General features: G+C 41.5%; 41 pseudogenes; all 41 read left to right on the plus strand.

Moving 5' to 3' along the window:
* The first annotated feature begins 191 nt into the window (after positions 1 to 191).
* On the plus strand, positions 192 to 310 carry LOC137896640 (5S ribosomal RNA; annotated as a pseudogene).
* Positions 311 to 506: 196 nt separating this feature from the next.
* LOC137896656 (5S ribosomal RNA) lies at positions 507 to 625 on the plus strand (annotated as a pseudogene).
* A 196-nt stretch (positions 626 to 821) lies between these two features.
* On the plus strand, positions 822 to 940 carry LOC137896554 (5S ribosomal RNA; annotated as a pseudogene).
* Positions 941 to 1,135: 195 nt separating this feature from the next.
* LOC137897423 (5S ribosomal RNA) lies at positions 1,136 to 1,254 on the plus strand (annotated as a pseudogene).
* Positions 1,255 to 1,450: 196 nt separating this feature from the next.
* Positions 1,451 to 1,569, plus strand: LOC137897598 (5S ribosomal RNA; annotated as a pseudogene).
* Positions 1,570 to 1,764: 195 nt separating this feature from the next.
* Positions 1,765 to 1,883, plus strand: LOC137897802 (5S ribosomal RNA; annotated as a pseudogene).
* Positions 1,884 to 2,078: 195 nt separating this feature from the next.
* On the plus strand, positions 2,079 to 2,197 carry LOC137897856 (5S ribosomal RNA; annotated as a pseudogene).
* Positions 2,198 to 2,392: 195 nt separating this feature from the next.
* Positions 2,393 to 2,511, plus strand: LOC137896961 (5S ribosomal RNA; annotated as a pseudogene).
* A 196-nt stretch (positions 2,512 to 2,707) lies between these two features.
* On the plus strand, positions 2,708 to 2,826 carry LOC137897219 (5S ribosomal RNA; annotated as a pseudogene).
* A 194-nt stretch (positions 2,827 to 3,020) lies between these two features.
* LOC137896660 (5S ribosomal RNA) lies at positions 3,021 to 3,139 on the plus strand (annotated as a pseudogene).
* A 196-nt stretch (positions 3,140 to 3,335) lies between these two features.
* Positions 3,336 to 3,454, plus strand: LOC137896752 (5S ribosomal RNA; annotated as a pseudogene).
* A 196-nt stretch (positions 3,455 to 3,650) lies between these two features.
* On the plus strand, positions 3,651 to 3,769 carry LOC137897595 (5S ribosomal RNA; annotated as a pseudogene).
* A 195-nt stretch (positions 3,770 to 3,964) lies between these two features.
* Positions 3,965 to 4,083, plus strand: LOC137896350 (5S ribosomal RNA; annotated as a pseudogene).
* A 195-nt stretch (positions 4,084 to 4,278) lies between these two features.
* Positions 4,279 to 4,397, plus strand: LOC137896857 (5S ribosomal RNA; annotated as a pseudogene).
* A 196-nt stretch (positions 4,398 to 4,593) lies between these two features.
* LOC137897220 (5S ribosomal RNA) lies at positions 4,594 to 4,712 on the plus strand (annotated as a pseudogene).
* A 194-nt stretch (positions 4,713 to 4,906) lies between these two features.
* LOC137896897 (5S ribosomal RNA) lies at positions 4,907 to 5,025 on the plus strand (annotated as a pseudogene).
* Positions 5,026 to 5,221: 196 nt separating this feature from the next.
* On the plus strand, positions 5,222 to 5,340 carry LOC137897184 (5S ribosomal RNA; annotated as a pseudogene).
* Positions 5,341 to 5,536: 196 nt separating this feature from the next.
* Positions 5,537 to 5,655, plus strand: LOC137896441 (5S ribosomal RNA; annotated as a pseudogene).
* A 196-nt stretch (positions 5,656 to 5,851) lies between these two features.
* On the plus strand, positions 5,852 to 5,970 carry LOC137897049 (5S ribosomal RNA; annotated as a pseudogene).
* A 195-nt stretch (positions 5,971 to 6,165) lies between these two features.
* On the plus strand, positions 6,166 to 6,284 carry LOC137896272 (5S ribosomal RNA; annotated as a pseudogene).
* A 195-nt stretch (positions 6,285 to 6,479) lies between these two features.
* LOC137897523 (5S ribosomal RNA) lies at positions 6,480 to 6,598 on the plus strand (annotated as a pseudogene).
* Positions 6,599 to 6,794: 196 nt separating this feature from the next.
* Positions 6,795 to 6,913, plus strand: LOC137896843 (5S ribosomal RNA; annotated as a pseudogene).
* Positions 6,914 to 7,109: 196 nt separating this feature from the next.
* Positions 7,110 to 7,228, plus strand: LOC137896591 (5S ribosomal RNA; annotated as a pseudogene).
* Positions 7,229 to 7,424: 196 nt separating this feature from the next.
* LOC137897218 (5S ribosomal RNA) lies at positions 7,425 to 7,543 on the plus strand (annotated as a pseudogene).
* Positions 7,544 to 7,739: 196 nt separating this feature from the next.
* Positions 7,740 to 7,858, plus strand: LOC137897803 (5S ribosomal RNA; annotated as a pseudogene).
* Positions 7,859 to 8,054: 196 nt separating this feature from the next.
* LOC137896658 (5S ribosomal RNA) lies at positions 8,055 to 8,173 on the plus strand (annotated as a pseudogene).
* A 196-nt stretch (positions 8,174 to 8,369) lies between these two features.
* LOC137896362 (5S ribosomal RNA) lies at positions 8,370 to 8,488 on the plus strand (annotated as a pseudogene).
* A 195-nt stretch (positions 8,489 to 8,683) lies between these two features.
* Positions 8,684 to 8,802, plus strand: LOC137897599 (5S ribosomal RNA; annotated as a pseudogene).
* Positions 8,803 to 8,998: 196 nt separating this feature from the next.
* On the plus strand, positions 8,999 to 9,117 carry LOC137896442 (5S ribosomal RNA; annotated as a pseudogene).
* Positions 9,118 to 9,313: 196 nt separating this feature from the next.
* LOC137897185 (5S ribosomal RNA) lies at positions 9,314 to 9,432 on the plus strand (annotated as a pseudogene).
* Positions 9,433 to 9,628: 196 nt separating this feature from the next.
* Positions 9,629 to 9,747, plus strand: LOC137896785 (5S ribosomal RNA; annotated as a pseudogene).
* A 196-nt stretch (positions 9,748 to 9,943) lies between these two features.
* Positions 9,944 to 10,062, plus strand: LOC137896858 (5S ribosomal RNA; annotated as a pseudogene).
* A 196-nt stretch (positions 10,063 to 10,258) lies between these two features.
* Positions 10,259 to 10,377, plus strand: LOC137897871 (5S ribosomal RNA; annotated as a pseudogene).
* Positions 10,378 to 10,572: 195 nt separating this feature from the next.
* LOC137896572 (5S ribosomal RNA) lies at positions 10,573 to 10,691 on the plus strand (annotated as a pseudogene).
* A 196-nt stretch (positions 10,692 to 10,887) lies between these two features.
* On the plus strand, positions 10,888 to 11,006 carry LOC137897857 (5S ribosomal RNA; annotated as a pseudogene).
* Positions 11,007 to 11,201: 195 nt separating this feature from the next.
* On the plus strand, positions 11,202 to 11,320 carry LOC137897600 (5S ribosomal RNA; annotated as a pseudogene).
* Positions 11,321 to 11,515: 195 nt separating this feature from the next.
* On the plus strand, positions 11,516 to 11,634 carry LOC137896416 (5S ribosomal RNA; annotated as a pseudogene).
* Positions 11,635 to 11,829: 195 nt separating this feature from the next.
* On the plus strand, positions 11,830 to 11,948 carry LOC137897781 (5S ribosomal RNA; annotated as a pseudogene).
* Positions 11,949 to 12,143: 195 nt separating this feature from the next.
* On the plus strand, positions 12,144 to 12,262 carry LOC137897858 (5S ribosomal RNA; annotated as a pseudogene).
* A 195-nt stretch (positions 12,263 to 12,457) lies between these two features.
* Positions 12,458 to 12,576, plus strand: LOC137897477 (5S ribosomal RNA; annotated as a pseudogene).
* Positions 12,577 to 12,772: 196 nt separating this feature from the next.
* On the plus strand, positions 12,773 to 12,891 carry LOC137896668 (5S ribosomal RNA; annotated as a pseudogene).
* The last annotated feature ends 39 nt before the right edge of the window (positions 12,892 to 12,930 follow it).

The following is a 12,930-nucleotide window of genomic DNA, read 5'->3' on the forward strand; positions in this document are numbered from 1 at the left end:
ATTGGTCAGAATTTTGAATTCAAAGAAAAAAAATCTACCTGGGATGAATGTGATCATGGAATTCAGGACTTGACGACTGATTGTATAAAAATGTGTTGTCGTTGTCTGGTTAAAGAAAGTTGCCTTTGTTGCTGAAGTTGTTTAAAATTGTGACAAATCTATATATACTATGTTTTCTATACCGTACTCCAGCTCACGGCCATACCTGCCTGGGAGTGCCCAATCTCATCAGATCTTGGAAGCCAAGCAGGCACGGGCCTGGTCAGTACATGTGCAGGGGACTCACTTGGAATAGCAGGTGCTGTGAGCTTTTAAATTGGTCAGAATTTTGGATTTAAAGAAAAAAAATCTTCCTGGGATGAATGCGGTCATGGAATTCAGGACTTGACGACTGATTGTAGAAAAATGTGTTTTAGTTGTCTGGTTCAAGAAAGTTGCCTTTGTTGCTGAAGTTGTTTAAAATTGTGACAAATCTATATATACTATGTTTTCTATACTGCACTCCAGCTCACGGCCATACCTGCCTGGGAGTGCCCAATCTCATAAGATCTTGGAAGCCAAGCAGGCAAGGGCCTGGTCAGTACATATGCAGGAGACTCACTTGGAATACCAGGTGCTGTGGGCTTTTAAATTGGTCAGAATTTTGGATTTAAAGAAAAAAAATCTACCTGGGATTAATGCGATCATGGAATTCAGGAATTGACGACTGATTGTAGAAAAATGTGTTTTAGTTGTCTGGTTCAAGAAAGTTGCCTTTGTTGCTGAAGTTGTTTAAAATTGTGACAAATCTATATATACTATGTTTTCTATACTGTACTCCAGCTCACGGCCATACCTGCCTGGGAGTGCCCAATCTCGTCAGATCTTGGAAGCCAAGCAGGCACGGGCCTGGTTAGTACATGTGCAGGAGACTCACTTGGAATACCAGGTGCTGCGAGCTTTTAAATTGGTCAGAATTTTGAATTTAAAGAAAAAAATCTTCCTGGGATGAATGCGATCATGGAATTCAGGACTTGACGACTGATTGTATAAAAATGTGTTGTAGTTGTCTGGTTAAAGAAAGTTGCCTTTGTTGCTGAAGTTGTTTAAAATTGTGACAAATCTATATATACTATGTTTTCTATACTGTACTCCAGCTCACGGCCATACCTGCCTGGGAGTGCCCAATCTCGTCAGATCTTGGAAGCCAAGCAGGCACGGGCCTGGTTAGTACATGTGCAGGAGACTCACTTGGGATACCAAGTCCTGTGAGCTTTTAAATTGGTCAGAATTTTGAATTTAAAGAAAAAAAATCTACCTGGGATGAATGTGATCATGGAATTCAGGACTTGACAACTGATTGTAGAAAAATGTGCTTTAGTTGTCTGGTTAAAGAAAGTTGCCTTTGTTGCTGAAGTTGTTTAAAATTGTGACAAATCTATATATACTATGTTTTCTATACTGTACTCCAGCTCACGGCCATACCTGCCTGGGAGTGCCCAATCTCATCAGATCTTGGAAGCCAAGCAGGCACGGGCCTGGTCAGTACATGTGCAGGAGACTCACTTGGAATACCAGGTGCTGTGAGCTTTTAAATTGGTCAGAATTTTGAATTTAAAGAAAAAAATCTTCCTGGGATGAATGCGATCATGGAATTCAGGACTTGACGACTGATTGTAGAAAAATGTGTTTTAGTTGTCTGGTTCAAGAAAGTTGCCTTTGTTGCTGAAGTTGTTTAAAATTGTGACAAATCTATATATACTATGTTTTCTATACTGTACTCCAGCTCACGGCCATACCTGCCTGGGAGTGCCCAATCTCATCAGATCTTGGAAGCCAAGCAGGCAAGGGCCTGGTCAGTACATGTGCAGGAGACTCACTTGGAATACCAGGTGCTGTGGGCTTTTAAATTGGTCAGAATTTTGGATTTAAAGAAAAAAATCTTCCTGGGATGAATGCGATCATGGAATTCAGGACTTGACGACTGATTGTAGAAGAATGTGTTTTCGTTGTCTGGTTAAAGAAAGTTGCCTTTGTTGCTGAAGTTGTTTAAAATTGTGACAAATCTATATATACCATGTTTTCTATACTGTGCTCCAGCTCACGGCCATACCTGCCCGGGAGTGCCCAATCTCATCAGATCTTGGAAGCCAAGCAGGCACGGGCCTGGTTAGTACATGTGCAGGAGACTCACTTGGAATACCAGGTGCTGTGAGCTTTTAAATTGGTCAGAATTTTGAATTTAAAGAAAAAAATCTTCCTGGGATGAATGCGATCATGGAATTCAGGACTTGACGACTGATTGTAGAAAAATGTGTTTTAGTTGTCTGGTTCAAGAAAGTTGCCTTTGTTGCTGAAGTTGTTTAAAATTGTGACAAATCTATATATACTATGTTTTCTATACTGCACTCCAGCTCACGGCCATACCTTCCTGGGAGTGCCCAATCTCATCAGATCTTGGAAGCCAAGCAGGCGCGGGCCTGGTCAGTACATGTGCAGGAGACTCACTTGGAATACCAGGTGCTGTGAGCTTTTAAATTGGTCAGAATTTTGGATTTAAAGAAAAAAAATCTACCTGGGATGAATGCGATCATGGAATTCAGGACTTGACGACTGATTGTAGAAAAATGTGCTTTAGTTGTCTGGTTAAAGAAAGTTGCCTTTGTTGCTGAAGTTGCTTAAAATTGTGACAAATCTATATATACTATGTTTTTTATACTGTACTCCGGCTCACGGCCATACCTGCCTGGGAGTGCCCAATCTCATCAGATCTTGGAAGCCAAGAAGGCAAGGGCCTGGTCAGTACATGTGCAGGAGACTCACTTGGGATACCAGGTGCTGTGGGCTTTTAAATTGGTCAGAATTTTGGATTTAAAGAAAAAATCTTCCTGGGATGAGTGCGATCATGGAATTCAGGACTTGACGACTGATTGTAGAAAAATGTGTTTTAGTTGTCTGGTTCAAGAAAGTTGCCTTTGTTGCTGAAGTTGTTTAAAATTGTGACAAATCTATATATACTATGTTTTCTATACTGTGCTCCAGCTCACGGCCATACCTGCCTGGGAGCGCCCAATCTCGTCAGATCTTGGAAACCAAGCAGGCACGGGCCTGTTTAGTACATGTGCAGGAGACTCACTTGGAATACCAGGTGCTGTGAGCTTTTAAATTGGTCAGAATTTTGAATTGATAGAATTTTTTTTTACCTGGGATGAATGCAATCATGGAATTCAGGACTTGACGACTGATTGTAGAAAAATGTGCTTTAGTTGTCTGGTTCAAGAAAGTTGCCTTTGTTGCTGAAGTTGTTTAAAATTGTGACAAATCTATATATACTATGTTTTCTATACTGTGCTCCAGCTCACGGCCATACCTGCCTGGGAGTGCCCAATCTCGTCAGATCTTGGAAGCCAAGCAGGCACGGGCCTGGTTAGTACATGTGTGGGAGACTCACTTGGAATACCGGGTGCTGTGAGCTTTTAAATTGGTCAGAATTTTGAATTGACAGAAAAAAAATCTACCTGGGATGAATGCGATCATGGAATTCAGGACTTGACGACTGATTGTAGAAGAATGTGTTTTCGTTGTCTGGTTAAAGAAAGTTGCCTTTGTTGCTGAAGTTGTTTAAAATTGTGACAAATCTATATATACCATGTTTTCTATACTGTACTCCAGCTCACGGCCATACCTGCCCGGGAGTGCCCAATCTCATCAGATCTTGGAAACCAAGCAGGCATGGGCCTGGTTAGTACATGTGCAGGAGACTCACTTGGAATACCAGGTGCTGTGAGCTTTTAAATTGGTCAGAATTTTGAATTTAAAGAAAAAAATCTTCCTGGGATGAATGCGATCATGGAATTCAGGACTTGACGACTGATTGTAGAAAAATGTGTTTTAGTTGTCTGGTTCAAGAAAGTTGCCTTTGTTGCTGAAGTTGTTTAAAATTGTGACAAATCTATATATACTATGTTTTCTATACTGTACTCCAGCTCACGGCCATACCTGCCTGGGAGTGCCCAATCTCATCAGATCTTGGAAGCCAAGCAGGCACGGGCCTGGTTAGTACATGTGCAGGAGACTCACTTGGAATACCAGGTGCTGTGAGCTTTTAAATTGGTCAGAATTTTGAATTTAAAGAAAAAAATCTTCCTGGGATGAATGCGATCATGGAATTCAGGACTTGACGACTGATTGTAGAAAAATGTGTTTTAGTTGTCTGGTTCAAGAAAGTTGCCTTTGTTGCTGAAGTTGTTTAAAATTGTGACAAATCTATATATACTATGTTTTCTATACTGCACTCCAGCTCACGGCCATACCTTCCTGGGAGTGCCCAATCTCATCAGATCTTGGAAGCCAAGCAGGCACGGGCCTGGTCAGTACATGTGCAGGAGACTCACTTGGAATACCAGGTGCTGTGAGCTTTTAAATTGGTCAGAATTTTGGATTTAAAGAAAAAAAATCTACCTGGGATGAATGCGATCATGGAATTCAGGACTTGACGACTGATTGTAGAAAAATGTGCTTTAGTTGTCTGGTTAAAGAAAGTTGCCTTTGTTGCTGAAGTTGCTTAAAATTGTGACAAATCTATATATACTATGTTTTTTATACTGTACTCCGGCTCACGGCCATACCTGCCTGGGAGTGCCCAATCTCATCAGATCTTGGAAGCCAAGAAGGCAAGGGCCTGGTCAGTACATGTGCAGGAGACTCACTTGGGATACCAGGTGCTGTGGGCTTTTAAATTGGTCAGAATTTTGGATTTAAAGAAAAAATCTTCCTGGGATGAGTGCGATCATGGAATTCAGGACTTGACGACTGATTGTAGAAAAATGTGTTTTAGTTGTCTGGTTCAAGAAAGTTGCCTTTGTTGCTGAAGTTGTTTAAAATTGTGACAAATCTATATATACTATGTTTTCTATACTGTGCTCCAGCTCACGGCCATACCTGCCTGGGAGCGCCCAATCTTGTCAGATCTTGGAAACCAAGCAGGCACGGGCCTGGTTAGTACATGTGCAGGAGACTCACTTGGAATACCAGGTGCTGTGAGCTTTTAAATTGGTCAGAATTTTGAATTGATAGAATTTTTTTTTACCTGGGATGAATGCGATCATGGAATTCAGGACTTGACGACTGATTGTAGAAAAATGTGCTTTAGTTGTCTGGTTCAAGAAAGTTGCCTTTGTTGCTGAAGTTGTTTAAAATTGTGACAAATCTATATATACTATGTTTTCTATACTGCACTCCAGCTCACGGCCATACCTTCCTGGGAGTGCCCAATCTCATCAGATCTTGGAAGCCAAGCAGGCACGGGCCTGGTCAGTACATGTGCAGGAGACTCACTTGAAATACCAGGTGCTGTGAGCTTTTAAATTGGTCAGAATTTTGGATTTAAAGAAAAAAAATCTACCTGGGATGAATGCGATCATGGAATTCAGGACTTGACGACTGATTGTAGAAAAATGTGCTTTAGTTGTCTGGTTAAAGAAAGTTGCCTTTGTTGCTGAAGTTGTTTAAAATTGTGACAAATCTATATATACCATGTTTTCTGTACTGTACTCCAGCTCACGGCCATACCTGCCCGGGAGTGCCCAATCTCGTCAGATCTTGGAAGCCAAGCAGGCACGGGCCTGGTTAGTACATGTGCAGGAGACTCACTTGGAATACCAGGTGCTGTGAGCTTTTAAATTGGTCAGAATTTTGAATTGACAGAATTTTTTTTTACCTGGGATGAATGCGATCATGGAATTCAGGACTTGACGACTGATTGTAGAAAAATGTGTTTTAGTTGTCTGGTTCAAGAAAGTTGCCTTTGTTGCTGAAGTTGTTTAAAATTGTGACAAATCTATATATACTATGTTTTCTATACTGTACTCCAGCTCACGGCCATACCTGCCTGGGAGTGCCCAATCTCATCAGATCTTGGAAGCCAAGCAGGCAAGGGCCTGGTCAGTACATGTGCAGGAGACTCACTTGGAATACCAGGTGCTGTGAGCTTTTAAATTGGTCAGAATTTTGAATTTAAAGAAAAAAATCTTCCTGGGATGAATGCGATCATGGAATTCAGGACTTGACGACTGATTGTAGAAAAATGTGTTTTAGTTGTCTGGTTCAAGAAAGTTGCCTTTGTTGCTGAAGTTGTTTAAAATTGTGACAAATCTATATATACTATGTTTTCTATACTGCACTCCAGCTCACGGCCATACCTGCCTGGGAGTGCCCAATCTCATCAGATCTTGGAAGCCAAGCAGGCACGGGCCTGGTCAGTACATGTGCAGGAGACTCACTTGGAATACCAGGTGCTGTGGGCTTTTAAATTGGTCAGAATTTTGGATTTAAAGAAAAAAATCTTCCTGGGATGAATGCGATCATGGAATTCAGGACTTGACGACTGATTGTAGAAAAATGTGTTTTAGTTGTCTGGTTCAAGAAAGTTGCCTTTGTTGCTGAAGTTGTTTAAAATTGTGACAAATCTATATATACTATGTTTTCTATACTGTGCTCCAGCTCACGGCCATACCTGCCTGGGAGTGCCCAATCTCGTCAGATCTTGGAAGCCAAGCAGGCACGGGCCTGGTTAGTACATGTGCAGGAGACTCACTTGGAATACCAGGTGCTGTGAGCTTTTAAATTGGTCAGAATTTTGAATTGACAGAAAAAAAATCTACCTGGGATGAATGCGATCATGGAATTCAGGACTTGACGACTGATTGTATAAAAATGTGTTGTAGTTGTCTGGTTAAAGAAAGTTGCCTTTGTTGCTGAAGTTGTTTAAAATTGTGACAAATCTATATATACTATGTTTTCTATGCTGTACTCCAGCTCATGGCCATACCTGCCTGGGGGTGCCCAATCTCATCAGATCTTGGAAGCCAAGCAGGCAAGGGCCTGGTCAGTACATGTGCAGGGGACTCACTTGGAATACCAGGTGCTGTGGGCTTTTAAATTGGTCAGAATTTTGGATTTAAAGAAAAAAAATCTACCTGGGATGAATGCAATCATGGAATTCAGGACTTGACGACTGATTGTAGAAAAATGTGTTTTAGTTGTCTGGTTAAAGAAAGTTGCCTTTGTTGCTGAAGTTGTTTAAAATTGTGACAAATCTATATATACTATGTTTTCTATACCGTGTTCCAGTTCACGGCCGTACCTGCCTGGGAGTGCCCAATCTCGTCAGATCTTGGAAGCCAAGCAGGCACGGGCCTGGTTAGTACATGTGCAGGAGACTCACTTGGAATACCAGGTGCTGTGAGCTTTTAAATTGGTCAGAATTTTGAATTGACAGAAAAAAAATCTACCTGGGATGAATGCGATCATGGAATTCAGGACTTGACGACTGATTGTATAAAAATGTGTTGTAGTTGTCTGGTTAAAGAAAGTTGCCTTTGTTGCTGAAGTTGTTTAAAATTGTGACAAATCTATATATACTATGTTTTCTATACCGTACTCCAGCTCGCGGCCGTACCTGCCTGGGAGTGCCCAATCTCACCAGACCTTGGAAGCCAAGCAGGCGTGGGCCTGGTCAGTACATGTGCAGGAGACTCACTTGGAATACCAGGTGCTGTGAGCTTTTAAATTGGTCAGAATTTTGGATTTAAAGAAAAAAAATCTACCTGGGATGAATGCGATCATGGAATTCAGGACTTGACGACTGATTGTAGAAAAATGTGCTTTAGTTGTCTGGTTAAAGAAAGTTGCCTTTGTTGCTGAAGTTGTTTAAAATTGTGACAAATCTATATATACTATGTTTTCTATACTGTACTCCAGCTCACGGCCATACCTGCCTGGGAGTGCCCAATCTCATCAGATCTTGGAAGCCAAGCAGGCAAGGGCCTGGTCAGTACATGTGCAGGAGACTCACTTGGAATACCAGGTGCTGTGGGCTTTTAAATTGGTCAGAATTTTGGATTTAAAGAAAAAAAATCTACCTGGGATGAACGCGATCATGGAATTCAGGACTTGACGACTGATTGTAGAAAAATGTGCTTTAGTTGTCTGGTTAAAGAAAGTTGCCTTTGTTGCTGAAGTTGTTTAAAATTGTGACAAATCTATATAGACTATGTTTTCTATACTGTACCCCGGCTCGCGGCCATACCTGCCTGGGAGTGCCCAATCTCGTCAGATCTTGGAAGCCAAGCGGGCACGGGCCTGGTTAGTACATGTGCAGGAGACTCACTTGGAATGCCAGGTGCTGTGAGCTTTTAAATTGGTCAGAATTTTGAATTGACAGAATTTTTTTTTACCTGGGATGAATGCGATCATGGAATTCAGGACTTGACGACTGATTGTAGAAAAATGTGCTTTAGTTGTCTGGTTAAAGAAAGTTGCCTTTGTTGCTGAAGTTGTTTAAAATTGTGACAAATCTATATATACTATGTTTTCTATGCTGTACTCCAGCTCACGGCCATACCTGCCTGGGAGTGCCCAATCTCATCAGATCTTGGAAGCCAAGCAGGCACGGGCCTGGTTAGTACATGTGCAGGAGACTCACTTGGAATACCAGGTGCTGTGAGCTTTTAAATTGGTCAGAATTTTGAATTTAAAGAAAAAAATCTTCCTGGGATGAATGCGATCATGGAATTCAGGACTTGACGACTGATTGTAGAAAAATGTGTTTTAGTTGTCTGGTTCAAGAAAGTTGCCTTTGTTGCTGAAGTTGTTTAAAATTGTGACAAATCTATATATACTATGTTTTCTATACTGCGCTCCAGCTCACGGCCATACCTGCCTGGGAGTGCCCAATCTCATCAGATCTTGGAAGCCAAGCAGGCACGGGCCTGGTCAGTACATGTGCAGGAGACTCACTTGGAATACCAGGTGCTGTGAGCTTTTAAATTGGTCAGAATTTTGGATTTAAAGAAAAAAAATCTACCTGGGATGAATGCGATCATGGAATTCAGGACTTGACGACTGATTGTAGAAAAATGTGCTTTAGTTGTCTGGTTAAAGAAAGTTGCCTTTGTTGCTGAAGTTGTTTAAAATTGTGACAAATCTATATATACCATGTTTTCTGTACTGTACTCCAGCTCACGGCCATACCTGCCCGGGAGTGCCCAATCTCGTCAGATCTTGGAAGCCAAGCAGGCACGGGCCTGGTTAGTACATGTGCAGGAGACTCACTTGGAATACCAGGTGCTGTGAGCTTTTAAATTGGTCAGAATTTTGAATTGACAGAATTTTTTTTTACCTGGGATGAATGCGATCATGGAATTCAGGACTTGACGACTGATTGTAGAAAAATGTGTTTTAGTTGTCTGGTTCAAGAAAGTTGCCTTTGTTGCTGAAGTTGTTTAAAATTGTGACAAATCTATATATACTATGTTTTCTATACTGCACTCCAGCTCACGGCCATACCTTCCTGGGAGTGCCCAATCTCATCAGATCTTGGAAGCCAAGCAGGCACGGGCCTGGTCAGTACATGTGCAGGAGACTCACTTGGAATACCAGGTGCTGTGAGATTTTAAATTTGTCAGAATTTTGGATTTAAAGAAAAAAAATCTACCTGGGATGAATGCGATAATGGAATTCAGGACTTGACGACTGATTGTAGAAAAATGTGCTTTAGTTGTCTGGTTAAAGAAAGTTGCCTTTGTTGCTGAAGTTGTTTAAAATTGTGACAAATCTATATATACCATGTTTTCTGTACTGTACTCCAGCTCACGGCCATACCTGCCCGGGAGTGCCCAATCTCGTCAGATCTTGGAAGCCAAGCAGGCACGGGCCTGGTTAGTACATGTGCAGGAGACTCACATGGAATACCAGGTGCTGTGAGCTTTTAAATTGGTCAGAATTTTGAATTGACAGAATTTTTTTTTACCTGGGATGAATGCGATCATGGAATTCAGGACTTGACGACTGATTATAGAAAAATGTGTTTTAGTTGTCTGGTTCAAGAAAGTTGCCTTTGTTGCTGAAGTTGTTTAAAATTGTGACAAATCTATATATACTATGTTTTCTATACTGCACTCCAGCTCACGGCCATACCTTCCTGGGAGTGCCCAATCTCATCAGATCTTGGAAGCCAAGCAGGCACGGGCCTGGTCAGTACATGTGCAGGAGACTCACTTGGAATACCAGGTGCTGTGAGCTTTTAAATTGGTCAGAATTTTGGATTTAAAGAAAAAAAATCTACCTGGAATGAATGCGATCATGGAATTCAGGACTTGACGACTGATTGTAGAAAAATGTGCTTTAGTTGTCTGGTTAAAGAAAGTTGCCTTTGTTGCTGAAGTTGTTTAAAATTGTGACAAATCTATATATACTATGTTTTCTATACTGTACTCCAGCTCACGGCCATACCTGCCTGGGAGTGCCCAATCTCATCAGATCTTGGAAGCCAAGCAGGCAAGGGCCTGGTCAGTACATGTGCAGGGGACTCACTTGGAATACCAGGTGCTGTGGGCTTTTAAATTGGTCAGAATTTTGGATTTAAAGAAAAAAATCTTCCTGGGATGAATGCGATCATGGAATTCAGGACTTGACGACTGATTGTAGAAAAATGTGTTTTAGTTGTCTGGTTCAAGAAAGTTGCCTTTGTTGCTGAAGTTGTTTAAAATTGTGACAAATCTATATATACTATGTTTTCTATACTGTGCTCCAGCTCACAGCCATACCTGCCTGGGAGTGCCCAATCTCGTCAGATCTTGGAAGCCAAGCAGGCACGGGCCTGGTTAGTACATGTGCAGGAGACTCACTTGGAATACTGGGTGCTGTGAGCTTTTAAATTGGTCAGAATTTTGAATTGACAGAAAAAAAATCTACCTGGGATGAATGCGATCATGGAATTCAGGACTTGACGACTGATTGAAGAAGAATGTGTTTTCGTTGTCTGGTTAAAGAAAGTTGCCTTTGTTGCTGAAGTTGTTTAAAATTGTGACAAATCTATATATACCATGTTTTCTATACCGTACTCCAGCTCACGGCCATACCTGCCCGGGAGTGCCCAATCTCATCAGATCTTGGAAGCCAAGCAGGCACGGGCCTGGTTAGTACATGTGCAGGAGACTCACTTGGAATACCAGGTGCTGTGAGCTTTTAAATTGGTCAGAATTTTGAATTTAAAGAAAAAAATCTTCCTGGGATGAATGCGATCATGGAATTCAGGACTTGACGACTGATTGTAGAAAAATGTGTTTTAGTTGTCTGGTTCAAGAAAGTTGCCTTTGTTGCTGAAGTTGTTTAAAATTGTGACAAATCTATATATACTATGTTTTCTACACTGCACTCCAGCTCACGGCCATACCTGCCTGGGAGTGCCCAATCTCATCAGATCTTGGAAGCCAAGCAGGCACGGGCCTGGTCAGTACATGTGCAGGAGACTCACTTGGAATACCAGGTGCTGTGAGCTTTTAAATTGGTCAGAATTTTGAATTTAAAGAAAAAAATCTTCCTGGGATGAATGCAATCATGGAATTCAGGACTTGACGACTGATTGTAGAAAAATGTGTTTTAGTTGTCTGGTTCAAGAAAGTTGCCTTTGTTGCTGAAGTTGTTTAAAATTGTGACAAATCTATATATACCATGTTTTCTATACTGTACTCCAGCTCACGGCCATACCTGCCCGGGAGTGCCCAATCTCATCAGATCTTGGAAGCCAAGCAGGCACGGGCCTGGTTAGTACATGTGCAGGAGACTCACTTGGAATACCGGGTGCTGTGAGCTTTTAAATTGGTCAGAATTTTGAATTTAAAGAAAAAAATCTTCCTGGGATGAATGCGATCATGGAATTCAGGACTTGACGACTGATTGTAGAAAAATGTGTTTTAGTTGTCTGGTTCAAGAAAGTTGCCTTTGTTGCTGAAGTTGTTTAAAATTGTGACAAATCTATATATACTATGTTTTCTATACTGTACTCCAGCTCACGGCCATACCTGCCTGGGAGTGCCCAATCTCATCAGGTCTTGGAAGCCAAGCAGGCACGGGCCTGGTTAGTACATGTGCAGGAGACTCACTTGGAATACCAGGTGCTGTGAGCTTTTAAATTGGTCAGAATTTTGAATTTAAAGAAAAAAATCTTCCTGGGATGAATGCGATCATGGAATTCAGGACTTGACGACTGATTGTAGAAAAATGTGTTTTAGTTGTCTGGTTCAAGAAAGTTGCCTTTGTTGCTGAAGTTGTTTAAAATTGTGACAAATCTATATATACCATGTTTTCTATACTGTACTCCAGCTCACGGCCATACCTGCCCGGGAGTGCCCAATCTCATCAGATCTTGGAAGCCAAGCAGGCACGGGCCTGGTTAGTACATGTGCAGGAGACTCACTTGGAATACCAGGTGCTGTGAGCTTTTAAATTGGTCAGAATTTTGAATTTAAAGAAAAAAATCTTCCTGGGATGAATGCGATCATGGAATTCAGGACTTGACGACTGATTGTAGAAAAATGTGTTTTAGTTGTCTGGTTCAAGAAAGTTGCCTTTGTTGCTGAAGTTGTTTAAAATTGTGACAAATCTATATATACTATGTTTTCTATACTGCACTCCAGCTCACGGCCATGCCTTCCTGGGAGTGCCCAATCTCACCAGATCTTGGAAGCCAAGCAGGCACGGGCCTGGTCAGTACATGTGCAGGAGACTCACTTGAAATACCAGGTGCTGTGAGCTTTTAAATTGGTCAGAATTTTGGATTTAAAGAAAAAAAATCTACCTGGGATGAATGCGATCATGGAATTCAGGACTTGACGACTGATTGTAGAAAAATGTGCTTTAGTTGTCTGGTTAAAGAAAGTTGCCTTTGTTGCTGAAGTTGTTTAAAATTGTGACAAATTTATATATACTATGTTTTCTATACTGTACTCCAGCTCACGGCCATACCTGCCTGGGAGTGCCCAATCTCATCAGATCTTGGAAGCCAAGCAGGCAAGGGCCTGGTCAGTACATGTGCAGGGGACTCACTTGGAATACCAGGTACTGTGGGCTTTTAAATTGGTCAGAATTTTGGATTTAAAGAAAAAAATC

Source organism: Brachionichthys hirsutus, chromosome 7 (genome assembly GCF_040956055.1).
Source record: "Brachionichthys hirsutus isolate HB-005 chromosome 7, CSIRO-AGI_Bhir_v1, whole genome shotgun sequence".
NCBI lineage: Eukaryota > Metazoa > Chordata > Actinopteri > Lophiiformes > Brachionichthyidae > Brachionichthys > Brachionichthys hirsutus.